At 36.7% G+C, this 17,465-nt stretch overlaps 1 protein-coding gene across 30 annotated transcripts in view; it reads right to left on the bottom strand.

The window, feature by feature from the left end:
- Window positions 1-17,465, bottom strand: part of PTPRD (protein tyrosine phosphatase receptor type D) — a 1,159,674-nt gene that overhangs the window by 864,969 nt on the left and 277,240 nt on the right. The gene's annotated exons all lie outside the window — the stretch shown is intronic.

Genomic DNA, 17,465 nt, shown 5'->3' on the forward strand with positions numbered 1-17,465 from the left:
TATTTCCAAAACAAAAGGTTAATGAAAAAGTCTCTCAATTCTAAATTACTCTTTATAACTTTGAAAGGAAATGCAGACAGAAAGAAGTCCCAGCTACAAGAGGGACAAATATTATATCAATCTACAAAAAGATGTGAAAAAGAAGATTCAGAAGACCGCAGCGCAACCAGTTTCACTTTAGTTCCTGGGAAAAATAATAGGGTATGTCCTCATGAAAGCTATTTGCATGCATAAGAAGGACAAGCAATGGCAGCATGGCAGCAGGCAGATGCGTGGCAGCAGAAGGCTACATGGCAGCATGATGACAACCCAACAAAAATCAGTGTCCTCTGCTTCTCCTGAGCTTCTAGCACCTGGTAGAACCAATGCAGTCACACAGAAAGAGCTCCTGTGCGAGCACATGATCAACCAAATTTCTCACTGTTTGAAGGGATGTTCCTGGAGGTGGAGAGTAGCTGCAAGCAAGCCTGTGAGAGGTGCGACCAGACAGATTAACTGCTCTGCTTGGTGGCTGAGCTACAGGAGGATGTGGGCAGACTGAGGAGTACTGAACAGAAGCACGTGGATGAGCACAGTCTCACTGTGCCGTCTCTGATGCATGCAAGCCAGCTCAACGTGGCCACTATGGAGACAGGTCCAGGATGTTTTGTGCCATGAAGAAGGCAGTGTTAAAAGTAATAAGGAGGGGTGGAAGAGACTATGCATTGTGCCATAAGGAAACCTCTCCTTTTCCTTTGTAAGATACCCTCACAGAATAGGTATGAGGCCCAGAATATACTGGACAAAACAGACAACAAGATAGAGGAGGAACCTATGTAAGCAGTCTCAATAAGGTCAGAAAGACCAACTCTTCACAACAAAACCTGCAGTAAGACCAGTGTAAAGAGCGAGTTACAGTCATTGGTTATTCCCTCCTGTGCAGAACAGAAGAACCTATTTGCACACCAGACTTCTCAGGGATGTGTAAGAGGCATTTGAATAATGCCCTTGGTAACATGCTCTAACTTCTGGTCATGTAGTTGGACTGAGATTATTCTATTCTATTCTATGAAAAGCCAACACAGATTTATCAAACTCTGCTTGACCAAACAGATTGCTTCCCAATATAACAATAAATTTGGTGGATGAAATGAGAGCTGTGAAATCTGCATATTTTTCCAAGGATTTTAAAAAAAAAGTTAATAAACATAATTAAATACAAAACTGCATTTCTTAAAAATCTCTTCTCTAATGATATATATTGAGATTTACATCTTCCATGGATGTGTTTATCTGAAGGGATAGAGACTTATGAAGATATGTGTGTGTGGAAAAGCACAGTGGGAAAAGGTGTCATTCACTACATCTATATAACATTTAAATGTTCAGTAATTTTATTATGTCTTGTGACCAATCTAAAAGGACACCAAGCAAATATGAAGGCAAATCATCATCATATTACAGGTCTCAGCTCTATTACAACACAATGAATGCATTTTTACAGCAGGCATAATTTTTCACAAACTCATTGCTTTAAAACAACTTGCATGCTCTAGTAGAATTATGGACGGAACAGCAATGTTCAGGAAATCACAGGTGGATTATAAAAGTTTCAGGTCTTTATCCATCAACATTCATTGCTCTACAGGGTATACAGCTTATGAATCAATGACTGGTCATAATAAGGTCAGACAAGAAGAAGGATTAATAGTATATAGTTAGTTATTCAATGCTGTATGCAAATATTGGTTGGAGAGGCACTGCACATCTGACAAATTTATGACCTTTCATTTACAGCGTAAACATATACAAGAACTAAACTATGTTATATGCTAATGTTATTTTATGTATTAATGGTATTTTATTGAAGGCAAATTTCACATCTTTGTTTCATCATAAAATAAATGTGTTCTAAACTCTAAAATATTTCACTTTTCTTGTACTCTAGTTGTTCAAATAATTCATTAATTATAAACAATTGAAATACTCCTGTAAAATTAATATGATGTAACATCCTAAAAGCTGAAAGCTCCTCTTACTATATTCTAATTCTAATGTAAAGAATCAAATTCCTCATGTCGGCCACAGGACTTTAATATAATTTCAAGAAATGTAAAGTCTACATTATTCCATAAACACAATTGTAAACACAATTGTAAACTCTCTCTCTTAGAAGCCATCTTCTAGTTGTTCCTTTAGTCCGAGCTTTAGTGGAAGTTATTCATACATAAATCCTCTTAGGAATAGACAATTTTAATTCAATATGCCTACAGATTTGATCACAAATAGCTATCTAGAACAGAACTGAACCAGAACTTTTTTCAAACTCTTGTAATATTTTTGAATTTCAAAACATTTATTCACAGGAAGCATTCCAAAAGTGTCTGAAGACTTTGTCAGAAACCTGACAATCTTTCCAAAACAAAAGTACAGGCAAATCTAAGCATAAAATAAAAGTATAAGTAATTTAGGCTTATTAAAATACATTTACACTGCAAAGATAAATAAGTGAAATAGTAAAGAGAGAATTAAATCTCTACAATGTGATTCAATGATAAATTCTTTTTGTTTCATATATCCTCACATATCTTGCAACCAATTAATATTTTCTTATCAGAAATTATTCTAATTGTAAATTTTCAAACAGCTCTAGTTTGGAATTCTCCAAGGTAGAGGAGCACAGGAGACTTATGACAATTTACTAATCACTGAATCATCAGCAGAAGCCAAGAGGTAGAAATCTCTTCTGTTACTGCTAACTTGAAACTGGAAAACTTGTGCAGCAGTATCATGAAATTTTTCTCCCACACTTTGACTGCTGTAGGGAAACAAACTGGGTGCACATATTTGATTTCAGTGAAACAAGTGCTGCTTGCTCTCAGAATATCTTTTCTTTGTAAAATTTTTATAATTTCTTTCAATATATTTCATCTTTTCCTATGCCTTTTCTTGGCCTTTCTCCTCCTCTTCATTCCCAGAACTGTTTCCCTTTCCCTTAGTTCCAACTCTACACATTTCAGTTTCAGCAAATCTATGAACATTTTGTACACATTCTTGCCAATAAGCCCAGCAGTTGTTTTTTTTTCTTTACTAATAGGGATGCAGTTGGCAGAAAGTTATTTTTGCCTGTATTTTGCACTTGTTATCAGTTGGGAACAGAAGGAAACATCACTTTGGCTCCTGAAAGAAAGCAACAGATAAGCATGATGCTTTGGGCTGTCTGCTACTTCTGTTAGCCACCAGAGGAGCACTGTGCATTATTGTCTCTCTCTTCTATTATGCATGTTGAAATTCCCTGCCAGGAGGGCTAAAACATTTACATTTTCTCAGAAAATGGACTGAGAAAGTGAGATGCCAATATATTTGACAGTGTTAGAAAAAGGTTAAGCTTCAGCATTGACATCTACATATATGCTTCTGGCCACGATGTATTCAGTTCTGGCCTATGACACTGCCGCACAAAGACACTAGCTAGATACTAAATGAAAAGACACGAGGGGAAGTAATATCTCTTATTAGATCAGTTGATAGAAAAAATTACAAGAAGCTGACACAGAAGTCCTTATTTAAAACAATATAGGGATGAAGATTTCAGTTATGCTATATGCCACATGGAATACTGTTACTATACCTTGCTTGAAAATTGGTTATTAAAATCACAAGACATAATAGCAAATCCTGCCTCAAATATCACAGAAACAATACACCAGTGACTGTTTCCAACTTAGGAATGTTTGTGTGATACTCATGACTTCTGAAAAAGATAAAATACTACCCAAGTTTTTCTTAGTAGTGAAAATTAGATAAAAAGGAAAATTATTTATAAAAATGGCACAATATTCTTTCAGGTTCTATAAATAACACAGAGTTTAGTAAGCTTTTTCTTATTGCTTTGGACAGAAATGGTGGCCATGTGTGCTGTTGATAGTTCCCTTTTAAAAAAATGTTCTTTTTCTATATCCCTTAATTCACACGTGGGATATGACCCTACATTATACAGTCTTGTCCATATTAACAACTCCTCCACATTTATGGTTACATAAGCCTTTCTAACTCTTGAAATTTCATTTCTTTTGCATCTTTTACCTGCGTTTGTGATCTCCAGATATATTTATGTGGAGAAAGTTCATGTTTCTATTATCTATGGATAGGCAAACATCAAAATAATAGAACAAATAACATCAAATTAATACAAAAAATTATATGAACACATCTTACTTTAAATGTATGTGACATCCTTTAAGAGTAATTTTTGTTTTCCCAGTGACGGAATATTTATTTCTTTTTATGCATTTGAGAGCTTCATTTCTCTCTTTAGTTAAATGTGTCAAAATATTCACCATTGAATAATTTCCTACAGACATAGTAATACAATTTAGTAACAAAGTAAAACAAACAAAAGAAAAGATAAGAATAAAAGGAAAAGCATGTTTTCAAATGAAACCCTTTTAGTTCTTTAAGGTTTGTGTAGATTAAGTTTATAAGTTTTTATCACTAATGTTGTAACTATACCAAAAACTGAAAAAATACAGAAATTAGAAAAGTATTAAAATACACTTAATTTTTGTCAAGAGTTGAGCACTATGGGCCTGTTTCTAAGTCCACAACATAATAACTTTTTAAATGACAGCACTAACAGAAATGTAAACTTCACTTATTATCTTTATATGTAATAAAAATTTCAGAATTTTTATTCATAACATCAGTTTATGATATTTGCATTATATAACCCTGTAATCTATGACTGGCTTTTCTAGTACCTCTTCATATTGTCAGTCACTGTACTGTTATAAAAAAATCATATTTATCAGCCCAAAGTCATATACCCACATACCTCTATTTTCTTTGTGGAAAGAATCATAAGGAGTCTCTTTTACTGTATCATGTCTTCTAGAGAGCATGAGTTTATCAGTCTCCTGCTGCCCCCAAATATGTAAGATCTGTATCCTACTGTTTTACTGACCTGTCAAAACAAACTTTCCAAGCTTTCTTGACCTAACAAAAAGATTTTAATCAACTGCAATATCTTTTAGATAAGATTGCAAGTCCTTACATCACAGGAGGTGCCCTGCTTGAGATAAAAAGAAACTTGACAAAAATACAAGATTTCAGACAGGTCAAAACAGAGAGAGCAAATCTCCCGCACATCCTCACAGATTGCAACATGTTAATAAATACATTGATCCTGTATTCAGAATTTAAAGTGACTGAATGTCCAACAGTCTGATTTAAGCCAGAAAACAAGTGGCTTTCCTATGAAAAATAAAAGCAAAGGCATTATCTAAAGCATGGTGTAATTCTAAGAGCTGATTTCTGAGCACATACTCTAACTTCTCTCCCTGTTCTAAAATTGTAAGAGTTTACTGAGTACTTGAAATCTGAATCAACTAGGATTTTATAGAGAAAGATACTGATTATGGTTTTCAACATTTTGTCATGATAATGCAAGAGGAGTCTAATTATAAACATTTCCTGCCTGTTGTGGTAAGATAGCAGAGAAGGGAGCTGCAGGGATAGTTTCTGTGAGAGTAGGGACTTTCACCACATGACACAGAGCGAGTTGCAGCCAGCTCTAAAATGAACTCACCACAGGACACAGCTTAGCCCACCAGCCAAGATGACGTTCTTCTCTAACATATTAGGAAAGGGCAAAAGATACTATGTAGCAGCTGTCAGAGAGAGAGGAACGAGAAAAATGTGAGTGAATATGAGAGCTTACAGACACCGAGGTCAGAGGAGAAGGAGGAGGAAGAGGTGCTCCAGGCACTTGGTGCAGAGGTTCCTCTGCAGCCCATGAAGAAGACCATAGTGAAACAGGTTGTCCTCCGACAACCCACAGAAGGCCAGATGGAGCAGATGTCAACACTCTAGGCCATGGATGAGCCCACACTGGCAGAAAAACGTGCCTTAAAGGAAGCTGCAGATTGTGGAGAGCCCACACAAGAGACTGTGGAGAGGACCCAAGTGGGAGCAGATTTTCTGGCAATATCTACAGCCCACAGCGGGGACTCATACTAGAGCAGTCTGTTCCTGAAGGACTGTGCCCCACAGAAATGACCCATGCTGGAGGAGCTAATGAAGGACTGTATAGCGTGGGAAGGACCATGTATTAAAGCAGAGTCGAAGTATGGAAAGGAAGGAGAGGGAGAGATGAAATATTATGAACTGACTGTAACCCCCATTCCACATTGCTTTGCACCGCTTAGAGGGGAAGGTGGAAGAAGAGACAAGAACCAAGTGAAGCCTGGGAAGGAGGTGAGGGAAGGAGGAAAATGTTTTTAGTTTTGTCATGGTTTCTCACTATCCTGCTCTATTTTTATTTGACAATAAATTAAATTAATTTTCTCCAAGTGTGCTTTGTCTATCTCCTTGTGTTTACCTCAACCCATGAGTTTTTACATCTTGTTTTTTCCCGTTTTCCCCTATTCTGTTGAGGAGGGGGGGGTTAAAGAATGGCTTGGTGGGAATCTGAAAGTCAGCCAAGGTTAACACACTACAGAAACATTTTATTTTTATGAAAAAAAAAAAATGTGACAGTTGCCTTGTTCCTGAAGAAAGATATAAACTGAAGATGTTAGGAAAAGTGAACTCTGATTTCCCTGAGGTTCATCATGTTCATATTTAACTAAAACTATAAAGTACTCACTTTATTCAACCTCATATTTACAGTGTTTGTTAAGAGGGTAGAGATTTTCCACCTTGTTTATTATTATCCTAAATGGGTAATCATTAATCAGGACTTTGTTGGTTTATTTTGTTTACTTTATTTTAACTGGGGCCCCCTGGTGGTCTAGTGGTTAGGATGTGGCGCTCTCACCACCGCAGCCCAGGTTCGATTCCCGGTCAGGGGACTTCCCCGGGCAGATGGAGCTCGTCAGCCCTGTAAGGCCATCCATCTAAGAGAAGGTCACTCTAAACAAACCTACGTCCTGAGGACCTCGCTGCCACTGTCCAAGCTCGCTCGGCCCCGGCAGATGAACCTCAGGATTAAAGGGTGGGCTCAGTTCAGCGCACACTGTGTCTCAACTAAAAAATCCACTGCGCAGGCTCGAAGGGTAAAGACCTTTCCCAAATCTTTGTTCGCGAAGACTGGCCATGATTTAAACTAGGTGCTTTTCTAATGTGTTATAGTTCTGTCCCCATAAACAGTGGGGAGACATTAACAGATGACAAGATTTTCCATCTTCTCCCTGTCCTACTAAGGAGGGGAAGTGAGAGAGTGGATGGGAGGGTATATGGCAGCTCTCCAAGGTCAACCACCACTGTCAATCTTTTGATCTGAGCACTGTAAGAGTTGGTAACTTCCCTTTCTTAGAGTCCACAGGTGTAATGATAGTACGCATTTCCCCTTGAGTAGGGCATGGCATCAGGGGAGGTCTGTATGTGTTCCTCTGCTCCAGGTTTTTAATATCGAAAGGATTTTTCCAAACAACACTGAGCTAAGTTTTGACTCTTCTGGACAAGAAGTGATTTATTCTTACCATAAAGTTTAGAAGCTGAAAAATAATTTTCACACTATAACACTTCAAGATCTCCATCTACTCATTTTGCTGTAAAGAAAATTAATAAGTTGGCAAAAAATCTTCCAAAATCCCCATTAGATTGAGCAAGGAAAATTTTCTACTCAAATAAAATCTGGTGATCAGCATGACCTTGATTATATCAGCAGACACACTGAAAAAATATTTTCTAAGTGCCTTCATAACTATCTTTACTTCCAGACTATAGCTGCAGCTACACTGTGATTCTTCAGAGGAAGAGGAGAAAAACTGCATCTAACCAATTGTTCATCAAGGCAATATACTCCTTCACTTTGCTGATGACTGGTAAAAGCTCTGAAGCATGAAATTTGATTTTGTTACCCATTTAATGTATAGATGCAAGTACAAAGAACAGTAAAATGTCAATGCATTAAATTTTGTTTTCCCCTGTGGTCTTGAAAGATGATGATGATGAAAACGGGGAATCATTTAAATATATCAAGGTCCAAATGAACCAAAGTAGTCCTATATTCATTAAAAACATACACAGAGGTTTTAAAAATTTTTGGAGTGAAATATACCTTTGAAATAGTAGTGTTATCAAATGGTTGAAAGTTGCACTACTCTGACAATATTTAAATATCTCACAACTGGAACACATTTCTAATTCTAATACCATATTTGTCTAAAAGTTAGCTATCAATCACTGTTTTATGTCACCATTTTGTCTTCAAAGTTAAACAGCTGTCTTCTCCCTTCCATTATAGTTGTGTGCATATACATATATATTCATGTAGAATTCATCCTTCAATCTTCTCTCTGATTAAGCTAGACAACTTAATCTTCAGAGGTCTTGCATTTTAAGGCTCACTTGATTCTATTTTCAGAATGAAAGCTCTGTCTTCCATCCCTGGCCAACAGTTTCATCTTTAAAACTCACAGCTGAGTGATTAATCATCATTCATGTATGCTGCAGTTGGGTACAGAATAGTTTCTTAAGTAAATTGTCCTATTTTTAATATGGAGACATGTAAAAGTTAATGCATATGGCAGGAAAATTACAGAAAAGACTGGAAAATCCTTGGGTAGCTATTAAAATAAAATTTTACTTCATTTTGATGCTGAAGACTCTTATTATTATAATCATAATGGTGACCAAATTGCTTATAATTACTTTCCAGGGTAAGAAACAGCAAATTTAGACACTACTCTAGGAATCTCAACCTGTAACCCAAGGGCCATATTCAGAGTTTATAAGCAATGACGTCTGTGAAATATAGTAGACTAGATAAGATGGCTACAGAGATCACAAATACTTTGAAATGAGAAGAGAAAGGAAAGAAGAAAAAAGAAAGAAAGAAATATAACTTCACATACAATTTTAGCATACTGCCAAATTCCTGCTTAGATCATATGTGTTTTCTAATGTGGGAGAACATTTTTAAAATTAAGTTCATTAAATTAAAAAACAAACAAATCCCCCACACCAACAGCAAAAAACCCCACGACACATAAGTTAATTCTGGAAGTGGAAAAGAAGATATAATAATACACTTGGAGGAACTGGTTGAATAAACTGTCTTCTGATGCGCTGGTATGCAGTGTCATGACATGAGGCAAGACAGCTGGTGAGGAACTCAGACAAAAATTACTGTTACTGTAAATGCTTTTCTGTCACAGAGTCATAGAATCGTGAATAATTTAGGCTGGAAGGGAACATGAGAGTGATTTTTCTAGTCCAGTTCTCCACTTAAAGCAGAGACAACTGAGATTGGATTGCATGTTGTCAAGTTTTGAATGGAGGCAATAAAAACAAGGAACTCCAGGGAATCCAGTTCACAGAGTCTGATGGCCAGAAAACCCTTCTATTTAGTAGGGTTTGCTAGATCTTACTAGAAGCTGTTACCTCATAAACACTAGTGAACACAGCTTAATAAGGAAGACTGAGATACTATCAGACTTTAAATTGATATTAAATTTTCAAAGTAGAATTTTCTTCTGTTTAAATGTAAAAGTTCCATCTTTGATTTGAAAACAGAATGATGTGCCACCTCTTTAAATTTCCTATGCAATGCTTGCTGCTTTGTAAAGAGAATCACACTGTTTTCTGTTTTTTTCTTCTACCAAATACAACACATACATACCTATTACTCTCTTTCTTCTATGTCTTCATGTATGAGAATCATATTTGGTATATGAATATGTGGTCATTTTGAGGCATATGTAAAATCCAAGCAGGAATATATATATATTACTATGGCAGTACTGTTATTTAAAAATTTTTGCGTAAGAAGATTGCCACACATTGGCACAGAAGAATGAAGTAACTGTAAGGCAAGTAAGATGATTAAAAAGATCATTTCAGTAAATATCCCTGATAACTCCTTGTGTTAACTTCTTTTCTACTTAACAATGATTCTGCTTAGTCCTAAAAAGCAGTCAGCTGATGCGCATACTCAACTACTTTATCAGATGATGTTACCTCAAATTTGGTTGCATAAGTTTAAGCTAGATATTTCAGATAACCAATTTTTTTGATATTTTATGACCTAAATCAAGATACAGCACATCAAATTGGCAAATTTTCAGATATTCAACTTATGATAATGACAAAAAGCATCAGACCTTGACCTGATGAAACTCACAGACTGTCAGCTCCAAAATATTGGTAATCATTAATTGGCCTCTAGGCATCTGCTAAAGCAAGATAAAATCAGCCTGGGTCAAGGCAAATCCAGTAAGGTTCTGAAACTCTGTGCTGTTAGTTTGATCTAAAACTTTCTACCAATCAGCAGTGGCAAAAATAATATTTACTGGGCTTTGGGATTTGAAGAAAAAATACTTTAGGCTTTAGAAATTCTAAACTCTTAATTTATTCATTTTGGTTTATTCGGCTACAAACAAATAATGTGTTTGGATTTTCTGGGCTTTCCTATGGATTGTGCTTTAAGTTTCATGTAAAAGTCAACTACTGTGCTTCTGAAAAATATGCCAAGATAATGCTAACAAGTAACCTTAGTGAATGTCAGGGGAAGAGCCCAAGTTTATTGGGCAAAGATGGCATTCATTAAGAACTTTACTTCTGAATATGCTAATCTTCCACTCAGTATTCATCATAACCAATTCAATATGGTCGGTTTACCATTCTCTTTAGTTCATAAAGTGTACTGTGAAACCTATCACTGAAATCTGGTCAGATGTTATAGGTGTGCTCCCATTTGCTTAACAAATATTGTCATAGTCTTGTTAGAAAGAATGTGATTACTGATATAGTCTGGTTTGATTTCAGAAATACTTATCTGTCCGTCATTAGTCCCTGGTTAAAGAATGGTTGTGTTGTTAAAACAATTTTTCAAATCCCCATATATAGAGAGTGGCATAAATCTGTTTTCAAAAACCATGTAGATCCATGAGATGGATCTCATTTTTAAGCTTCATACTTCACTGAATATTTTTGTCACAGCTCCACCAAAAACACATATATCCAAATAAAAGGTCTGCATTTTAAAAATTTAAGGTCATTGTCCTTATCTTTCCTTCTGAAACAAACCTACTTTAACAATAGGTATGACTGGAAAGAGTTTATTTAATAACCTTACATATAGAGGTCTCTGGCTAATTTTTAGCATTCTTTGGTATTAGACGTTCTACTGTCTCTGTTTTTGTGAATGAATCTGGGAATCTAAACTGACTACTGGCAACACATACAAAGACTGTCAAAAGCTACAGTAGTTTATATTGAGAATCAGAATAGCTGCTGTCTGCTTCAAAGAACTGGGAAATAGTCAATGTGTTTGCTACATAGAAGCTGTGATCTGGAGTCATCATCATCATGGCTAGGCTTTGCGAATGAAGATTTGGGAAAGGCTCTATCCACATTTGTTACAAGCACACTGCTGGCTAATGAGGCCAGTATGAGATAGACATGTCCGATTGCAAAAGGCACAGCAGAAGGACTCCTTAGGTGGTATATTCTGCAGGACACGGTTCTTTCTGCGTTGTCTTTTCTCGTCAAGGGTGATCCTGCAGGCGTTCTCAAAGGAAACGGCAGTGTTATAGATGGTGTGTCTTCAGACCTCCCAGTTGGAGGCCAGAGTAGACCAGTTATGATGATCAATATGGCCAAGGCTGTGATGTTGTTTCAGGGAGTCCTTGTATCTTTTCTTTGGGGCTCCTCTCATGCGGCAGCCAGTGGCAAGTTCACCATAGAGCAGGATCTTAGGGAGGCGGTGGTCCTTCATCCTTGAGACGTGCCCTGCCCAGTGCAGCTGTGTTTTCAGCAACATGGCCTCAATGCTTGTGACTGCTGCTTGTTCTAGAACAGATGTATTGGTCACATAATCTGACCAGTGGATGTTTAGGATTGTATGGAGGCAGTGTTGATGGAAGCGTTCTAGGAGTCACAGGTGGTGGCAGTAGACGACCCATGATTCGTAACCATATAAGAGAGTAGACAGCACTATGGCTCTGTAAACACCGATCCTGGTACTTTTCTTCAAGTGTTTATTACGCCATACTCTTTTATGAAGCTTTCCAAAAGCACTATATGCCTTTGCTAACCTGTTGTCTATCTCTCCGTCGATCTTACCGTCTGAGGAGATGAGGCTGCCTAGGTAGATCTGGAGTAACACCTGTTCAAATACATTTTATTTATTCTGCCATCAGGGAACTAAAAAAAAAAAACCAGACTTGCTTTGCATGTAGTCCTTGATAATTTACCTTGAATATAAAAGTTACACTGGAAAGGACTAGGAAAGATCATTTCCTCCTAAACAAAAAAGCTGTCTCACAATATATGAACAGCAGATTTACTATTGTGATGCTTTCACCCCTGCCAATGATAAATCACTTATTGTTTCAGTCTTTCTGGGGCTGTGTTTGACCCTGGGTACACTCAACAGGCCCAATCCAAACACCTACTTACAGCCTGACATTGCAGCCTGGACTCAGCCTGTCCTTATCCCCACAGAATAGCTTTGGTGCTAGCCTTAGGAGTTCCCATAATTCCTGGCCCCTATCCCTGGCACCCTGAAATATATCAAGGGTATATGGCACCCTGAAATATATCAAGGAAAGTTAGGTCACTGGAACACAAGTTAGATCACATATAATGCCTTTATTAATTCTCTGGATGATAGAGATGTTTAGCCTAGCAGAGAAAAGGCTCAGGGCACACCCCACTGAAGTACATACAAATCTGAAGGGAGGATGCAAAGGTGATAGAGTCAGGCTCTTTTCATAGGTGTCTAGTGAGAAGATCAGAGGCAATGAGCAGAAACTGAAACACAGGACGGTACTTCTGAACAAAAGAAAAACTTTTTTCCATGTTGGGAGTAACTAAGCACTGAAAAAGGTCACCCAGAGAGGTTGTGGGATCTCTGTTTTTGGAGATTTTCAAAAGCCATTCCGGACATGTATCTTGGTAACCTGCTCTAGGTGACCCTGCTTAAGCAGGGGTGTGAACTAGGTGACCTCCAGAGGTCCCTTTCAATTTTTACCTTTTGTTATGCCGGCCATCTGAATCCTCACTATGCAGGAACAGTTCTTGGTGTCATACCTTCTATTCATTGCCTTTCTTTAGTCATAAAGAAAGAGCTAGTTTTCAATCCTACAGTTTTCCTAATATTTAGGTGTAATGAACTATTTTCAAAATCTTCTCTCTTTTCAATTTTTTTTGTATGGCTTCAATAGGGAATAAACTGAACAAAAGTAACTGAAGATATTTATACAGCAAGGGCAGAACTTGCTATGATACAGACTGAGTACACTAGACAAATGCCCACAAACACCAGATGCTATTTTTTGCAGGTATTGCTCCTTGCTTTGGAACACACAACAAAAAGTCTTGAGATGTTGTATTGGTTTGATCTGGAAGATGGGAGGTTATTGGAAGATACAAAGTCCAGATATTCTAGTTCGTTGTTTGTGTGAGACTGACATTCTTAATAAAGGTTACTGAGCCAAGAAATTATCTACAAAAGAACAAAATGAAATATATTTTATTTTTTATTTTATTTTTTTAAATAACAGATGAGGGAACAAAAAGGAGATAAAACCTGTTGTCAGTCATAATACATTTTAGTCAACAGATAATATAGCACTAGATTTTATAGGCTTGCAGGCATTCAGCTATTAAGATTCTGTACTAAGTCTAGTTTTGTATCAAATGTAATTCTTTGGTATTTTAATGCACGATCCAATTATTAGCGTTATCATGCCTATGCTCTCACAGATATTTGCATTTGAACTTACAGCAAAAATAATGTGAGAAGTCAAATATCTCCACAAAATGGAGAAACTATAACTTAAACAGTTTAAAGATGTGCAATATTTCTCCTCATTCATTTTGCCCATGAGAATTAATAAATAAGGTGAATGTTGATTCAATGAATTCAGGCACTTCTCACTTATAATAATATATTCTGAGTAATCTAGGTAGCAGATAAATAAATATATGATCTTTTTTCCTTAATGTAGAAGACTGTTGTAAATCTAGTATGAAGTTGTAATATATTTGAAGGCCATGATTACACATTGCAGATTCTTTCTGCTTACATGATCAAAGAAACAAAGAGTAAGTGCACTGTTATGACTAAATTCAGAATTTCAACAAAGAAGTCTGGACTATGCTGTACCATATCAAATCTTAGAAAGCACAGTTGCCCTAGGCTTTCCCACAATGTATAATTTCTATGCAAAACTCAGCCTTCTGTGTTGAACATTTTCTTCTTGAACTGTTTCACTTCTGAACACATTAAATTACAAGTAATAAACAGATCAAAACTGATTTTTTTCCTAAAGCAATTCAAATGCAATTCTGCTTGTTAAGTACAATCCAAATCTGCTTCACTACATAAAACTAAAAAATCAAATATTCCTCAGGGTCTTAGTCTCAAAGCACTTTATACCACACAAATAAAGGATTTGCTCAAATTTTCACCATAAATCAGGATTACCATGCAAGTTCCTTCTTCTCACTGTTATAAACCTATTGTCAGATCCCTACAACATGCCTACAGAGTTAGTTGTACTATTGAAATGAAAGCAGAGTTAGCCAGGACTTTTTAATCATAATCATATTAGTTACATTTTCAGAATCTCTCACAACTTTCAGAATTCTGGTTTCCAAAACAGTTAATCTACAGGAGGACAAGGAATGCAGGTGGGCACCAAACCGAACCAAAACAGAAATCTCACTCTCCAACCACCAGATTTTTCTGTACTGTCTTATCTATTACTTCAGCTTCACTCACCTCAGAAATGAGGCTATCTATACGCATGCATTTTTAGTCTTTTGTACTGTTTTTAATCATCTGACACCTAACAATGGCTTTACTTTTTCATTTCTGTTTTGACAAAATACACCTATTTTTGATTTCTTTTTAAATTTAATGTTTTATTTGCTCATGAGGAAAGAAATTGTCTGCACATGTCAACAAGGTCATAGAGAAAAAACTGTCAAGAGCCCATTTGTTCCAGTTGTTACACCAAGCACCTTAACACTGAACACCCCAGTGTTCAGACCACAGAACTTTTAGGAAGGGGGCTGTGGTAAGGATCCAGAATGGGAAAGAAAAAAATGACACATAATCAATCACTTCCAGTAAAAGCTCTTTTGATTTTACTCTGCTTAGGTAAAATTAGATTACTACGAGGAGTGAGTTTTTTATGGAATTCTGACTATTGAATTTGAAGAATATGTACAAAAACTAAGGAATGCAATTTGTGCCATTGGATTATTAATACTTATTCCAGCTATTTAAAACAACAGCTCCATCTATCATCTTGAGAAATATTGCATAGTTTTACCATGCTTATTCATTCAACCATATCCTAATTCTGCAAAAACTCATCGATATGTTCAGTTTCCCAGTGCAAAAAGTGATGCAAAAAGATTTTCATCTGAAAAAGTTAATTTCAGTTACAAAGCTTAAAAGAACTACACATAAATACATATATATATTGATAGAAAAAGTATATTTGAAATCTGTGCTTGTTTTTTTAATATTAGTTTTCATATTCTTTAAATATATCTTCTGTAACAACTATTATCTTAAGTTATGATTTCAGGAATGTTTTGCCCTTTTTTTTTTTCCTTTAGTGCCCTATTTGAAAATTCCATTTATGCCAAAAGTACAAATTGAAAGAGCATTGTGAAATATTGTTTTAAGTTTCTTTTAAGATTCTTAGCAAGGTCTTCAAAATACTAAGAAGTTTCAGATGACTTTGAACAGTAGGTTTCATTTTTACTGTGTTGCCTGTATTATAGGTATTTCATATTGAGATTCTATATAAAAGATCTGTATTATGTGCTCCTATGATATGAGATAGGATGCCTTAAAATCTACAAAGAAGTTACTTACCATGTCCTGATATTTTTTATGACAAAATTTATTTGCATATACTCTTTTAAAATTGTATGCCTTTTCTAAATCTTAACTAAACAAAATGAGAGCTGTAACTGACATTATTGCCCCACCATGCTAGTTGATGTGCTCTTATGTACTGCTGGCTCAGTGCTCTGTGGAAGTGCCATGATGTAAAGAAACAGAATTCAAAGATCATCCAGTGTGACTATAGGTTATAGGGCAGAAAAGATTGAGCACAGACAAATATAAGGCCATAAGTCTAAAACACTACAAACTTTATATAAGTTAGTAGCTGAATAATTGCATTGTCATAACTCCAGAAAACTGCAAATGGCCAGGGGGTGCAAGTACAGAATTACATTTATTATATGATTAACATTTCTCCACGAGCAACAATTTTAGCTAAATTTTTAAAGGGCAGCCAAAGATAAAATGTCTGAGGAGTCTAAAGTGGCTGATAAAGGAGTAAGGCTGCAAGAAGAATTTATCATCGCTGGTAATATACAAAGCTGATGCATAAACAAGCAGGAAATTGAGTAATAAGGGGTGTCAATACAAGACATTCTCCAAATAATAAAATCAATAAGGCAAAAAAATTAAACTTTGACGGCATTAACTGATTTTGCAGCTTTCAGCCTCAGGAAGATCCATGCCTCTCTCAGGAGGAAAAGCCAAAATTTATTCCTAGACACTTTGGGAATGTTACCCTTCCATAAACTTGTGATCAATAAGAAAAATTCACTGTTGGGAAAAGCAGATAACCTTCTGGGTTAAGGAGAGGATGTTTTTTTCCCAAATAGGCAACCAAGTAATAAGCTAGAAGGGTCACAAGAAGCAGATGGAAAATGCGGAGAACCAGTATTATATTCAGTAATTGTAACATAGTAGTATGCCAGTCAGTCTCTGTAGTGAAATAACCTATCTCGGTCACCGATTCACATTACTATGAATTAGAGGTATCTTATAGATAAATTTCTCTTCAGGTAGAGGCGCTTTATCCCATCCAGTCATGCAATCATGACCAGTTTAGGATCTAAACACCAGTAAGACTTGGGCCTCATCAGTGAGGAAGCACCAAACAGCAACTGCATGAGGAACCAGTTCTGAGAGCAATAGGGACTTTTAAAGGAATCCAGGGAGCAGACCTGACCCAGAGCAGGGCGAACAGGAGCAGTCAAACAGGGAGGTGACACAGCAGTGGGGGAGTCACAGCAGTTCACATCGCAGTTCGCACAGGCACAGCAAGAGGGAAGGGCTCCTCCCTGACCATCTGGGAGCAGCCAATGGAGGCAGCATACAGACTCAGTAGCTGGTAAGGAAGAGCAAAGAGATCCTTTCAGCCCCAGTCTTATTAGCATATTAGTTTAAGCTTCCCAGTTATGGTGGTGAAACACTGTAAACTTGATCCCCTGTAGCTGCAGGAGTCACTGAACCAGCCATGTCAGAGCCCTCCAGCCAGACAGAGCTGTGAGGCTGGGGCAGGTAAACAGTTATTTTGCAGAAGGTGTGCAGATCGGACCCAACTCACAGGGAAGTCTGCTATCTCCCAAGGGCTTGGGTAAGGGATATTACTGGAAAACTCTCCAGTCTAGTAAGGCCCTCTGATTACTATCCACTATTGATTGTTCAAACTGGC

This window comes from Pseudopipra pipra, chromosome Z (genome assembly GCF_036250125.1).
Source record: "Pseudopipra pipra isolate bDixPip1 chromosome Z, bDixPip1.hap1, whole genome shotgun sequence".
NCBI lineage: Eukaryota > Metazoa > Chordata > Aves > Passeriformes > Pipridae > Pseudopipra > Pseudopipra pipra.